The sequence below is a fragment of the Bubalus bubalis genome, chromosome 24 (assembly GCF_019923935.1).
Source record: "Bubalus bubalis isolate 160015118507 breed Murrah chromosome 24, NDDB_SH_1, whole genome shotgun sequence".
Classification (NCBI taxonomy): domain Eukaryota; kingdom Metazoa; phylum Chordata; class Mammalia; order Artiodactyla; family Bovidae; genus Bubalus; species Bubalus bubalis.
Genome location: NC_059180.1, coordinates 30,128,414 through 30,143,282, shown reverse-complemented (window position 1 = coordinate 30,143,282; position 14,869 = coordinate 30,128,414). Strand labels below are relative to the sequence as shown.

The 14,869-nt window shown below is 42.3% G+C and overlaps 1 long non-coding RNA gene across 4 annotated transcripts in view; it reads right to left on the bottom strand.

The window, feature by feature from the left end:
- The window catches only part of LOC123331561, a 113,497-nt gene that overhangs the window by 38,025 nt on the left and 60,603 nt on the right, over window positions 1-14,869 (bottom strand). The window contains exon 4 of one of the 4 annotated variants that reach the window (XR_006548263.2): window positions 3,633-4,683. The exons of the other annotated variants lie outside the window; for them this stretch is intronic. This is a non-coding gene — a long non-coding RNA (uncharacterized LOC123331561). Of the gene's footprint in view, window positions 1-3,632; window positions 4,684-14,869 lie in introns of those variants that run through there. 4 annotated transcript variants of the gene reach the window in all.

Sequence of the window (14,869 nt, the reverse complement as noted above, 5' to 3'; positions counted from 1 at the left end):
ATGGATTGCAGCACACCAGGCTTCCTTGTCCTTCACCATCTCCCAGAGTTTGCTCAAACTCATGTCCATTGAGCCGGTGATGCCTTCCAACTGTCTCATCCTGTGTCACCCGCTTCTTCTGCCTTCAATCTTTCTCAGCATCAGGGTCTGATTTTAGCTGAGCTGAATGGCCACTGCCAGTGTCTGACTTCAGGTCCCCACAGTGTCTCCCCACTTTGCTCTCTTAGGGATTTTTTTTTTTTTTCTTAATGATGGCAGCTTACTCCGATCACACATGGAAACATGGCGGAGTTAATGCCAGCATGGTGACCCTCAGCCAATGGGAGACAAAGAGTCAGGGGATAAATGCCCAAACTCCTAGTCATTAGAGGGGGCTTTCTGAAGTGCCTTCTGTACAGCTTCTCCAAGGAGCTCCAGCAGGAAGCTTTCTGGTTGCCCACAGTGCTAATAACTCAATAATGCACCCCCACCCTCCGCCATGGAACTTCCTTGGGGATTCAGTGGCTAAAACTTGGCACTCCTAATACAGGAGGCATGGATTCCATCCCCAGTCAGGGAACTAAGGTCCAGATGCTGCATGGTGTGACCATAAAAATAATGCCCTTGTTATCAGCTTTTCTTCCTTTCTCATCTGATTTGTACTGCTCCCTCTTCCGACTTTTAAAGATAACCTCTCCAATACACTACCTGAGAACTTGTCTCAGGTTCTGCTTGGGGAGATATAAACTAACACCTCACCTCATTATTCCTCTTTTCTAACACTCCTACTGCATTCTTCATTTCCCACACTCATAGGTGATTCAATTTCTACCTTAAAGGCTGAGAAAATCCACCATCATCTTTTCTTCTGTATCTCTTTGCCCACCTTTTTCTTTCTCCCGTTCTTAGGAAAATAGGACTACAAGATATGCTGTCTTGAAAAAGCCTGATTCTCCACCAGGACCATATGTTTCAATTCATGGTACCGTGATACCCTTAGCAACTTAACCCAGAAAACTGGCCAGGGCAAAGTGGGGGGAGTCATTCTCTTCTCATCCTTGAATCAATCACCAAATAGTAATCATTTCTCTCTTTTGTCCATGTCCCTCTAAATTAAGGAAAAGGCAATGGCAACTCACTCCAGTACTCTTGCCCAGAGAATCCCCCATGGACGGAGGAGCCTGGTGGGCTACAGTCCATGGGGTCACAAAGAGTCGGACATGACTAAGCGATTTCACTTTCACTTTTCACTTTCATTCATTGGAGAAGGAAATGGCAACCCACCGGTATTCTTGCCTGGAGAATCCCAGGGGTGGAGGAACCTGGTGGGCTGCTGTCTATGGGGTCACACAGAGTCGGACACGACTGACACAACTTAGCAGCAGCAGCAGCTCTAAATTAATAAAGGCTAACCTTTTGTTTTTTAACTATTTATTTGGCTGTACCAGGTCTTAGTTGTGGCGTGCGGGGGCTTCAATCTTATTGCAACACATGGGATCTGAACGGCAGCATGTGAATTCTTAGTTGTGGCATGTGGGATTTAGCTCCCTGACCAAGGATTGAACCCAGGCTCCCTGCATTGGGAGAACAGTCTTAGCCACTGGACCACCAGGGAAGTCCCTAATCTGCTTTTTTTTTTTTTTTTTGAATATTTGCTAAATTCGAAGCATCTTATGAACTTTTCATGCTTAATTTCATTGACATCCCTATAGGGACGATACTATTTCCCCCCCCCTCCCCCGCCCCATGTAACAATGATGAAATTGAGGCACAGAGAGGTCCAGGAACTTGCTCAAGGATGTTTGAGTGAGTGAGTGGGGCCTGGGGTGTTAATCTATTTCCCAATTGCAGAACTCCTGCTTTTAACCATGTATGTTCCTACCTGTACATCTTATGAGCATCACGCCCCTACCTTCCCATCCTAGCAGCTCCACCCTGTCCTTCTCAAAGGGCTGCTTCCCTTCCATCTTCACCTAAGCTGATACCTCCTCTGTTTCATATTTCAATACAATAGTCTCACATAAATGGTCTATGGAATGAAGGGCCTCTATTTAACCGACTGGTTCCCCTGTACCTCTTGTTTGCATTAACACTGAAATATTCATTGTCACTTGTCATTACAGAAAGGAGGTAAAGAATTTCAGGCTTTAGAGTCAGAAAGGCCTAAGGTCCTGTCCGGTTGCCATCACTTAACAGTTACGTGACCTTAGGTAATTTACTGAACATGTCCCAGGGTTAGTTTTCTCATCTGCAAAATATGAATTTTAAAAATAACTCCTCTCCCATAGGTTTGTTGAGAGAGCTGGATGAGCTTGCTTTAATATGCAAATCACTCTTCAATGTTTCTGCCACATAATGCTTATTACTCTATTGTAATAAAGCAGCATAGTAATCACAAAATACTTTCCTAGTAATAAAGTACAAAGCAGCAGTAACTATACCAGTCACGGTAGTAATAGTAGTAGTAATATTACCACCCTCACTATCTATTAGTAATTATTATTTACTGCAATTGTAGTAATAATAAGTAATAGTAGAAGTAGCAGTAGCACTAAATCCAGATGTTAAGAGGGCCTCCCAACTGTATGCAATCTACAAGAGAGGGATATAAATCTCAATTCCATGACCAGGGGAAGTCCAAAGTCTTGCTCAAGATTTCCATTAATTCTGAAGGTCATTTGGGCACCTTCTTCTCATTCTCACCACTTATTTTCTATTTTCCACACAGCAGCCAGAAAAAAGCCCTTAAAACTCAAATCAGATCATGTCACTTCTCTGTTCTAAACCCTTCAATGGTTCTCCATCCCACACCCTGCTCCACTCAGGGTAAAATCCAGAGTCCTTGCCAATCAGCACACCAAGTGATCTTCTCCCCGTTGTCTGGAGACCTCCTCTCTTTTCCTCCCCGCCTTCACTCTTCTCCAGAAGTGCTGGCAGCCTTGCTGTTCTCAACTGGACCATTCTTGCTCTCAGGACTGGTTCGCTTTTTCCTCTGCCCAGTGGTCTCTCACACAGATTGCCTATGGCTCTGTATTTCGGTCAGGTCTCTGCTCCATCAGGGCTTCTCTGGTGGCTCAGACAGTAAAGAATCTGCTTGCAATGCAGGAGACCTGTGTTTGAACACTCCATTGGGAAGATCCCCTGGAGGAGGGCATGGTGGCCCACTCCAGTATTCTTGCTGGAGAACTGCCATGGATAGAGGTGCCTGGTGGGCAACAGTCCATGGGGTCACAAAGAGTTGGATATGATTGAGTGACTAAGCACAGCACAGCTGCTGCATCACTTCCTCCTCAAAGAAGCTTTCCCCAATCACCCTGGACCATCATCACACCATCATCATGCCCTATTTCATTCTCCTGCTTAGCGCTCAGCACTCCAGTTGTGTTAAATGTCTCCTCCACGTGCATGTGATCTCTGTGGGATCAGGGACTTTCTCCCCTGCTGTGTTCACTGCAGTATCCCCAGTTCTACAAGCATGACCAGCACCCAGTCATGCTCAGTGAGTATTTCTTGACTGGCATTCTGTATCACTTTATCTCTAAGATCATCTTACCATCGTCCCAGGAATCCTGGCTCCAGTCCTCAGTGTGCTGACCCAGACACAAAACTCAGACTCTTCCTTTATTTGTCAAAAACAAACATTAACAGAAAGCACTTGTAAAAGGCATTTGTGAGTTGGTGGATTTTATTGAAAATTATGAGCTACACAGGACACACATAGAAGAGATTCCTAATCAAAGTGATATAAAAACTTCATCTGTTGCTGAAATGCTTTGGTCACCCTGGAACCAGAGAACTTTCCCTGGCTGCTTCATCCCATCTCATGCCTTAATCTCAGCCCATCTCACTGGTGACAGATGCCCCTCTTTCCCAATCTCTTTCGCTCATCACTTGCCCTATTTCATTTCCCTTTCTTCTACTATCATAGTCCTTCTCTCCCTACCCCAGGAGCAAAGCCACCTTCCTTTCATCTTCTCACACAGAGCCAAGTACCCTTTTCTTTCATCACCTTGAATTTTCCCCCCAAAGTTCAGATGCTCTGAGCTTTCATTCAAGCCTCAAGTGGCTTCTCAAGGGATTCTTCTTAACCAAAACAGGCAAGCACATATAAAAAGGATTCTAAGGCCAACTAATAAAATAATTAAGGTTTCCACATCTGCTGCACTAGTGTTAGTATAAGATTGTTGTGTTGAACTCAGAAAGCCTTTGGAAAAGATTCAGCCACACGACCAACTAAGTACAGAGGAATGAAAAGATGTGGATTTGGCCTTCCAAGAGGCTGTAGTCTAGGGGGAGAAGCAGCCATAGAAAACAACCATTTCAATGTTGGAAAATAAGCCCTACATTGAAGTATGTGTAAAGCAAAATACAAAGGCAGTGTCACAATTGGGAATTTTTCACTTCCTAATTCTCCCTCCAGATTGTCCTTTGTTTGAGATTTTCCTTGAAGAACCAAGTTTCCTTAAGGGAGGGTGGCCCTGAGGAAAATGGCACCTGAACTGAGCTCTGAAGCATGAAACAGAGAAGTGGGGGAGAGTATTCAGAACAGATCAAAAACGTGTGTGCAGAGATGCTAAGGTGCAGGCGTGCTTTTGAATCTGGAAGCCTGCAAGTGGCTTGGTGAGCTTCCCAGGTGACTCAACAGTAGAGAATTCACCTGCAAGGCAGGAGACACAGGTTCCAACCGTGGGTGGGAGAGATGCCCTGGAGGAAGAAATGACAACCCACTTCAGTATTCTTGCCTGGGAAATCCCATGGACAGAGGATCCTGGTGGGCTACAGTCTTTGAGGTTGCAAAAAGAGTCAGACATAGCTTAGCAACTGAGTGCACACACACACACACGGCACAAGTGACTTGGTAAAACTGAGACATAGGACAGGGCTTGGAGGTGACAGAGGCTAGAGTTCCCAAGGCCAGCAGGGCCCAGCCTTTCCTGCAGCCTTGATGCTGAACCTAGCACAGTGCTGGCTTCAGAATAGTCTTGCATGGCATTGATGGGCTTAGCCTTTGGGGTGCACTGTCCATAGCATGTGAGACACATACATGTATTCTCAAGTCCCAGAATACTCTGATGCAGGACTTCGGGGGCAAAGGAGCCACATCAGCATCGCCTGAGAACTCGTTAGAAATGTACTCTCTCAGGCCATCCCCGACCTTCTGAGTCAGACACTCAGCTGATGGGGCCCAGCAATCTGTATTTTAACAAGCATTCCATAGGATTTCTGGTTTTAAATAGTATTTTCTTTTTTTTTTTGTTTTCATATTTTATTCAAGACTCTACATTGTATTTAGTTGCATTGAGCAGCTTCAGCTACATACAATAAATTCTTATAAATTCTCTTTCATTTTTATTCTGTTACAAATATTTCCTAATTTTCCTTGTTATGGATTCTTTAGTATTTTCCTTTTAAAATTTTATGTATGTATTCTGTTATGTTTGCTGCACGGGGTCTTCATTGCCGTACACCAGCTTTCTCTAGTTGCCGTGAGCAGGGCTACTCTTCATTGAGGTGTATGGCTTTCTCATTACAGTGGCTTCTCTTGTCACAGAGCATGAGTCCTAGTTGAGCAGGATTCAGTAGCCGTGGCACACAGGCTCAGTAATTTCAGCTTGCTGGCTCTAGAGCGTGGGCTCAGTAGTTGTGGCACACGAGCTTTGTAGCCCCAAGTCGTGTGGGATCCTCCCGGACCAGGGATCAAACTTGTATCCCCTGCATTGGCAGGCGGATTCTGAACCACTGGACCACCAGTGAAGTCCCTCCATATGATTTCTGGTGCATGCTCAAGTGTGAAGCCCCTTGATCTAAGAAGTGTGGCTAAAAGTCTATAATAAAAACAAAATTAAAACTTATCTTTGATGATCTGCCCAGTTTGAGGAACTATAACACCTCTAGACAGTTTCTTTATCTTTACTCTCATTGGCTTAGTAAATCTGCTAACAGATTTACTTTGCCTTTTAGAACTAGCTTGGACTTCTTCAGAAAGACCAGTGTCCACTAGGTTCTTAAAAACAATATGAAACAGACCAGAATCTAAGGAGGGAGGAATAAGGCTAGTCTCTAGTGTTCGCATGCTCGAAGGAACAGGGAAAAGCAATTGTGTCTTTGCCAAAGACACTGAATCACACAAAGACAAGAGACGCCCTGAGAAAATAAAGAGAAGCAAATTTAGAACCAGCAACAAAAGATATTTCCCCATTCAGCATTCACTCAACTTGCAGAATTTGGGTGGTTTATGTCTTTCAATGAATATGCAAGATGATTCTTTTCACCCAAATATAATTAACACCATTCAGTATTTTTATTCAACAGACAATATGCCATATATACAATATTAAATAGACAATACCCAATTATAATGAACACCAGGGAATATTTTTATTAAATAGACAATTTAATGATAAGAGATTCTTGAGAGATCGTTTCATATTTCACTTATTCTCTGATCAACCTCTGAAAGAGATTTGATTCCTGATGTCTGAGGAATTGTGCTCTCTGAATGGGTTCCTTCCATGGACATTAATTACTTTTTGAATAATGCAAGTGACGGTTATAATAAAAACTTTTGTATCTGGTGAATTTCTTTGGTTGGAGAATCACGTTCATTTGACCATGATGCTGGGCAATGTCAGAGTTAGGGGCTCAGTTCTTCTGTGGTCAATAAGAATGATGAAATGAGCCATTTGGGGTATGGAACAATGAGGAGGGCAGAGAGGATCATAATGTACAAGGACCTTGGGACTTCATATTTGTGTTCCAAAAAGGATGATGATGGTGATGAGTCAGGGATGACTCCCAGGTTTGTATCTGTCTATGGGACTCCATGGACAACCCAGGGGTTTGAACCACTGAAAAAAATGAGGACAGCAAGAAATTTTCCCCAAGAATGGGGACTTCCCTGGTGGTCCAGTGGCTAAGACTCTGCTCCCTATGCAGGGGGCCTGGGTTTGCTCCCCAGTCAGGGAACTAGATCCCACATGCCACAGCTGAACGATCTGGCGTGCTTCATTTAAGACACTGTGCAGCCAAATAAATAAATAAATATTAAAGAAAGACATTTCCACCAGGAAAGTTTTATCTCCTAGAAAGTTAAAATTCCGCTGAAGTCTTCTAGATTGCCTTGAGTTGAAATGCATGGAGCCCTTATTTTGGTGTTATCATCACATGGTATAATATTGGGAATTTTGTCTTGCCATTGGTCCAGAAAATAAGGATCATTCAAGGGCCATGTGAGGAAGGTGTATACAAAACTGCCATCAGTTCACCTTATGACAAAATATCCAATATCTTGTTTCCATGGCTCACATCATTTGAAAAGATATTGCCTATAACTCAATAAAAAAAGTAGTGCTTTAATGCAACACTGAGTCTTGTCCATTCACTTTCTGTAGTGCCAGTTCTAGACAGAGTTAACTTGTGTAAATAGAGATGACATCTATCTAAGGAGAGTGGAAGTGTGTTTTCACATGTGATATAAATATTTAGGTAAAGACATTTCAAACTTTATTGTGCAAGCACATCACCAAGGATTCTGTTAAAATCCAGATTCTGACTCAGTAGGTCTGGGGATGCTGAGATTCTCCATTTGTACACAAGCTCCCAGGTGATGCCAGTGTTCATGGTTTCCAGGGCATCCTATGAGCATCAAGGATCTAGGCTTGTAAATACCTGACTTAGTGTGTGTCAATGATTCTCTCCTCTCTCAAAGATCTTAGTAACTTCAAGAATCATCTGTGAAACCAGTACAGCAAGGAGTTCCAATCAACAAAATTTAAACTCGAAGAATTAAACAAACTACCAGGGTGAACTTCTAAATAAATGTCCAACAACATGTGCCAACAACCATTCAGAAATCAAACGTTATCCACTGCTGTGTGTGGAATGCTTATTGAATGCCAGACACCATGCAGAGTATACTCTGTGGTACCCAATCATGCTGAGATCTGAATTTGGGAAAAATGGATACATAAAACAGAGGAAGGAGAGATGTCACCCATGGGTCTCACTTATTAAGCTCTTATGCTGTGCCAGGCACTTTACAGACATTCTCCCACTTAATCCTCACAATGGTAAGAGGAGAATATTATCATTGTCCCCATTTTTCAGAACAGGAAGCCAAGAGGCAGAGAAGTCAAGCAGTGTGCTCAAATTTGCTTCATCCTTGGGTGGGAAACTAAGAATTGAACCATGGGTCTCTTGATTCATTATTCAGCTTCTATAGCATTTTGCATCATTTGGAACGAAAATGCTGCTCCTTATCCTAAAACAAGATGAACAGGCTGAGAAAATGAAGATCACTCCCAAAATAGGTGGCAGACAGACAGACAGACACATACAACTGAGCTGGTCTCAGTCTCCTTTCCTAAAATCTGGATGGAGAAGAAAGATCTGCTAACGAGCCCTTACTTATCCCTGGGCATCCCACAGTCTTCCAGGCCATTAGCCTCCTAGTTGCAATTCAGATCCATGTTGTCAATGGCTGTAATCATCTATAATTCAGAAAAGGCTTCTCCCAAGAACCCACAGACTGGCAATTCCCTACTGTGCTTCAAGTGATTAATCAACCAAGTTAATCAACAAGTCCTTAAAATTGGGCTGAAATCACCTGCAAAGGCATTTCTAATCAGCCATATCTGAGCCATGGGCACTAGTAGGTGTAATCATGACGATGATTTTGCAACCATGTTTCTAGCCTCCTGGGGAGCCAGAGGTCGGTTCTTCCACAGTGAGATGGGAAGAGGGGAGCTTCAAGGAATTTTCGTACCGTAAGTAGGCTCTTCCTTGTAACTGCTATCCGAGGAGTTGCAACAGACCAAACTCACACTAAATCAGTATCAACTGTATACAGAGACATGATCATTCGAAGGAACATGACTTAGGACTATCAGAAGAAAGACCCCTGGGAGCTCAGAACCTGTTTGGATTTGAAGGTTTTTAAATGTGAATGGGAGAGGGAGAAGCTATATGGATGAGGAGAAAGAAAGTGTGTGATGCAGTATGGGCTTGTTTTAACACTGAGAAAAGACTTAAAAATTTTTTAATTGAAATATAGCTGATTTACAATGCTGCATTAGATTCAGGTATACAGTAAAGTGATATAGTTATATATATATATATTCTTTTTTTATATTCTCTTCCATTATAGGCTATTAGAAGATATTGAGTATAGTTCCCTGTGCTATACAGTAAATCCTTGTTGGTTATCTATTTTGTATATGCTGTGCTGTGCTTAGTCACTCAGTCATGTCTGACTCTTTGAGATCCCAAGGACCATAGCCTGCCAGGTCTGTCCATGGGGATTCTCCAAGCAAGAATACTGGAATGGATTGCCATGCCCTCCTCCAGGGGATCTTCCAAACCCAGGGATCAAACCCAGGTTTCCTGCATTGCAGGCGGATTCTTGACTGTCTGAGCCACCAGGGAAGCACATTTTATATATAGTAGTGTGTATATTTTAATCCCAAACTCCTAATTTATCCCTCTCTACCTCTCTCCTATTAAAAGACACATGCAACTGGTGAGAAAATGGAGGGTTGTATTGATCAAAATAGGGTGAGACAAATTGAGAGAGTAGCAGTGACATATGAAGTCGCGACAACTCTTCGCGACCCCATGGACTGCAGCCTACCAGGCTCCTCCGTCCATGGGATTCTCCAGGCAAGAGTACTGGAGTGGGGTGCCATCACCTTCTCTGACATATACACTACCATGTGTAAAACACAACATTGTAAAGCGATCATCCTCCAATAAAAAAAGAAAGAAATTTATAGGGGGAAAATGAATTCTTTTAGGAGATAGAAAACCATTCAGTTAAGTTAAAGATGCATTTGTTAGAGCAATGGCCTCTGAAGCAAGACAAGGTACATAAAAAAGTCACATTGGGATATGGGGAGAAAATATTATTAATAGAACTTTTAACAATATTTATGTTTACTCACAATGAAGAACGAAATTAAGGGGCTTCTCTGGTGGCTCAGTGGTAAAGAACCCACCTGCCAATGCAGGAGACGTAGGTTCAATCCTTGATCCAGGAAGACCTCACATGCTGTGAAGCAACTAAGCCCGTGAGCCACAAGTACTGAGCCCATGTGCTGCAGTTACTGAAGCCCATGCATCCTAGAGCCCATGCTTCACCCAAGAGAAGCCACTGCAGTGAAAAGCCCAAGCACCGCAACTAGAGAGCAGTCCCACTCGCAGCAACTGGAGAAAAGCCTGTGCAGCAATGAAGACCCAGCACAGCCGAAAATAAAATCAATAAATACACAAAACGGTTTTTTTAAAAAGAAGGAAATTAAGCTTTATGGATATTTAACATGTGATTGACAGTGGGTAAGTGCACAATGTAGAAATGAATATGCACACATTTGGGTTCATAATCCAACATTTTTTTCTGGAAAAGAAGAAACTCTTTAGCCAGTAAGATCATTTTTGTGTGAATAGGTGTGTTTGGAAAGATTTTAAATGTTCTGTTGGTAGAAAGATAATGCACTAGAATGAATTAAGTGTTAGACAGTTACACAATGGAAAGTTACAGAGGTGTTAAAATGAATACACTGAATTTAGATAAATCTCAAAATGCTGTATGAAAAAAGTAAGCTGCAGAATAAACATCCAGTGTGATTCCATTCATGTATAGTTTTACAAATACACAAAACAATATCCTTTGTCACCTATTAACATTTGTATATAGAAAGGCTTTAACATCCCCAAAATGAGAGGGATGCTCACTAATTTGAGAGTGATGGTAACACCTGGGAAAAAATTAAGAGCACAAGATTAGAAAAGACCATAAAGGAAGTCTGAACAAAGCATTAACATTTGTTCACCCCGGCAGACAGGTGTGGTGGCTTGCTAGCTTATTAAATGAATCTATCCTCTTCCATATATTCCAGATAGTTCATAATGATCAAGGAAAGGAAATGTGCTAAACTGGTGGATTGAGGAGACTATATCCTGGGCAGTGAGATTTGTAAGTCACAGTGTGGGGAGGCTGCAGAGACGACTTTCTTGGGACCCCAAGAGTGAGATGAGTCGAAATGAGATGAACAGGGAGTTTAGCCAAAAGAAGGATGCAAATGCCACTCTGACTGCTGTGAGGTGATACCTAGTAGCACCGGCACGTGCACACTAGCATGTGTAACATAGGTAGCTAGGGGGAAGCTGCTGCATAACACCGGGAGGCCAGCTGAGTGCTCTGATGACCTAAGAGGGGTAGGATGGAAGAGGGGAGGGAGGCTCCAGAGGGAGGAGATATGTGTGTGTGTGTGTGTGTATTTAATTATGGCTGATTTGGGCTTCCCTGGTTCAGATGGTAAAGAATTTGCCTGCAGTGCAGGAGACCTGGGCTCAATCCCTAGGTCAGGAAGATCTTGTGGAGAAGGGAATGGCTACTCACTCCAGTATTCTTGCCTGGAGAATTCCATGGACCGAGGCACCTGGCTGATTCACATTGTTGTATGGCAGAAACCAACACCACATTGTAAAGCAGTTATCCTCTGACAAAAAAATTCTAAAAGTGAGAGAGAAGCAGAGGGTGTGGCCAGGACTAAGCTGTGCTGTTGCACTTCCAGGTCGATCCTGCATGGGGCTGTTTCCTTCATGCTTATAGCATCCTAGTTAGCCACGTGCAAATGAAAATCAAGTGATCTGGAGCAATGTGATCTGTGATCACCTATGAGCCTCATCTTGAAGGATTTGGGGTGAATTTGAGAGGGATATGAGAGAAAGATAAAAACTGGGATCATGGAGGCCAGTTAAGCCAATGGTTCTCTGCCCTGGCTCTGTATCATTAATACCTGGGCAGCTCCAGTGTGCCTGCTCCCTATCCAGACCAACTGGATCAGCATCCCTGGGAGTGGAGACCTGGTGTGGGCATTTAATTTAAAGTCCCTTCGCTTATTTCAGCGTGCAGCCTAGACTGAGAACCTTGGGCTACGTGTGTTCCAAAACTCCACATTCATGGGTTCTGTCTGTTTTTTCTTCTTATGGGCTGATAACAATCAATGTAAATAGTGTTTATAAATACAAATCGCCTTGCGCCTTGCTGGGTGCCTTTTCTGCTCAGACACAGGCCTCAGTGGGAAATAAAGAGTAGATTCATTGGCCTTGAAAGGGATCTCTGAGACTGTATGATATAACAGCAACATTTTCAAAATGAGGACATAAAGGTCCTGAAACACAAAAATACCTTTACCCAAAGACACACAATGAATTTGTAGCAGATCCAGAATTCAAATGATGATTTTCTTTTTTTTTAATTAATTTTTATTGGAGTATGGGGCTTCCCTGGAGTCTCAGATGGTAAAGAATCTGCCTGCGATGCAAGAGACCTGGGTTTGATCCCTGGGTTGGAAAGATCCCCTGGAGAAGGGAATGGCACCCACTCTAGTATTTTTGCCTGGAGAATCCCCTTGGACAGAGGAGCCTGGTGGCCTACAGTCCATGGGGTCTCAAAGAGTAGGACGTGACTGAGTGACTAACACACACACACACACACACATAGTTGCTTTACAATGTTGTGTTAGCTTTCACTGTACAGCAAAGTGAATCAGCTCTGTTTACATACAGCCCCTCTTTGAGGGATTTCATTCCCGTTTAGGTTACTACAGAGCTTTGAGTAGAGTTCCCTGAGCTATACTGTAGGTCCTCATTAGTTATCTATTTTACACATAGTATCAATAGTGTATATATGTCAATCCCAATCTCCCAATTCATTCCACCCACCCTCTTCCCCCTTGTAATCCATATATTTGTTATCTATGTCTGTGTCTCCATTTCTGCCAAACACTGATTTTCTGACACCATCTTGAAAATAAAGTTAAAGGAAATTCCGTTAATAAGGATTTATTTTCCGGAGGTGATATCTCAAGCCCTGAACTGGCTTTAGAAGATGCCTTTGAGTGGGCTTTCTTTCAAGCACAAAATAATTTATAATTATCCTAATTGTATGGAAATGAAAGTTTCTAAAACATCAGAAGTTTCATTAAAACATCTTGTTCAGTTCCCACCATGATCTTAATATCTTTAGCACAAATTTTTTTTATTTTTGAGGGAGTGTTTACTTAGTAATGAAAAGCTCCCATCTACCTCTGTTTGGTTATGCATTAATATTATTAGAAGCCAAATTAGTAAGGTTCTGAAGGGCTCTTTACTCTTTACTCTGAGCAAAAGGCTTAGACCAGAGTGGGCTCAATAATAAAAATTAAAAAAAAAAAAACATAGAAAACATCTATTAGCACTTGCTGGGTATGCTAAATGATAGTTGCCAGATTTAGTGAATAAAAACACAAGAAATCCAGTTAAACTTGGATTTTAGATAAACAGTGAGTGCTTCTTTAGTATTGTAAGTTTCTGTATTTTTCTTTGCTGATTCTGTAAGTTTACTAAGTGAATTAGACCCATTTATTCCTTACAACCCTATAAGGGAGATTCTAAGTCCCATGATACAGTTGAAAAAACAAAGGCGGAGGGTTAGGTTAACTCACCAAAAATGGCAAAGCTAGTGTGTGGCAGAGTTGGGATTTGGATGAAGGAAGTCCAGCTCCAGAGCCTGTTACTTTAACCACAATGATGCACTGCCTCTCTAAACTCATAAGGTGAAAGCCATTCAACAATTATTCAGTCATCAAACTTTTCTGTGTGTCTGCTGTGGTTAAGCACTGTGTCTGGTGAAAGGAACTAAAACCTGGGAGAGACAGACTTGGAAAGTCTTCTTCCTCTCTGGGCGTCTGCTTCTTCCTGTGTGAAGCAAAAGGATGAAGGCAGATCACTGGTTCTCAATGGAGGGATTTGCTAAATTCCAGATGGCTCTCCTCACCTCCATGGATTTTGAGAAAATGGACGCAGGGGTGGATTCTTGGCATCTGGGTTTTTTAAACAAGCTCTCCAGTTAAAGCCAAGAAACCTGAAGTTTGAGACACTACAAACACACCATTGAATTGAAGTAGAGCTGGGAGGTACTGAAGCACTGCTTCTCAACCTTGGCTCCCACTGTGTAATCAGCCAGTGGGCTCCACCCCAAACCCCATGAGTCACAACCTTCCCAGGTGATTCTAATATGCAGCCAGGAGTGAGAATCATGAAGTACAGTTAACTGCAGTAAGATAATTCATTTTGGGGGGTATAAAGTTGATTTACAATGACCCATTCATTTCGGATGTACCACATAGTAATTCAATAGATTCATAGGTTATACTGCATTTGATGTTATTGTAAAATATTAATTATGTTCCCCATGTTGTACATTATATCCTTGTAGCTTATTTATTTTGCACATAGTAGTTTGTATCTCTGAATCTTGTCAATTTAAAAATTAGCCACAACCTAAAAGTTGAAAGTTATGTTTTATTTGGTGGGAATTTTTAGGACTTTAAGCCCAGGAGACAGCATTTCAAGTAACCCTGAGAAAACTGCTCTGGAGGTGAGGGTTCGAGTCAGGTTTTACAGATGTTTTGCAACAAAGAGCAGGTAGTCTGAACATCAAAAGATTATTGTGAATTAAAGAAAGCCAGATTTCCCAAGTTAAGGAATTTAGAGCACTTTTCTATGTATCTGAAGATACAAAAGTCTGGGCTTACTGAATTCATTCCTTTCATATGAATCTCAGCTACCTTGTGGCCAGTATCCTGTGTTTTTTACATTCTGAGCTCTCTTGGGCTCACCTAGAGGGAGTAGCTGGAATAGGATGGCTTTGAGATTGCCAGTATTCTCCTTCTTGATTGCCCTTAGGGCTCAGGAATTCACATTGGAAAGCTGAAATCCCTGATGACTGTGACGCCTTTGTTTGCTGATATGGCAGTCCATTTCTCAGTCTCACAGCTTCCCTGGTGGCTCAGAGGGTAAAGCGTTTTCCTACAATGTGGGAGACCTGGGTTCGATCCCTGGGTCAGAA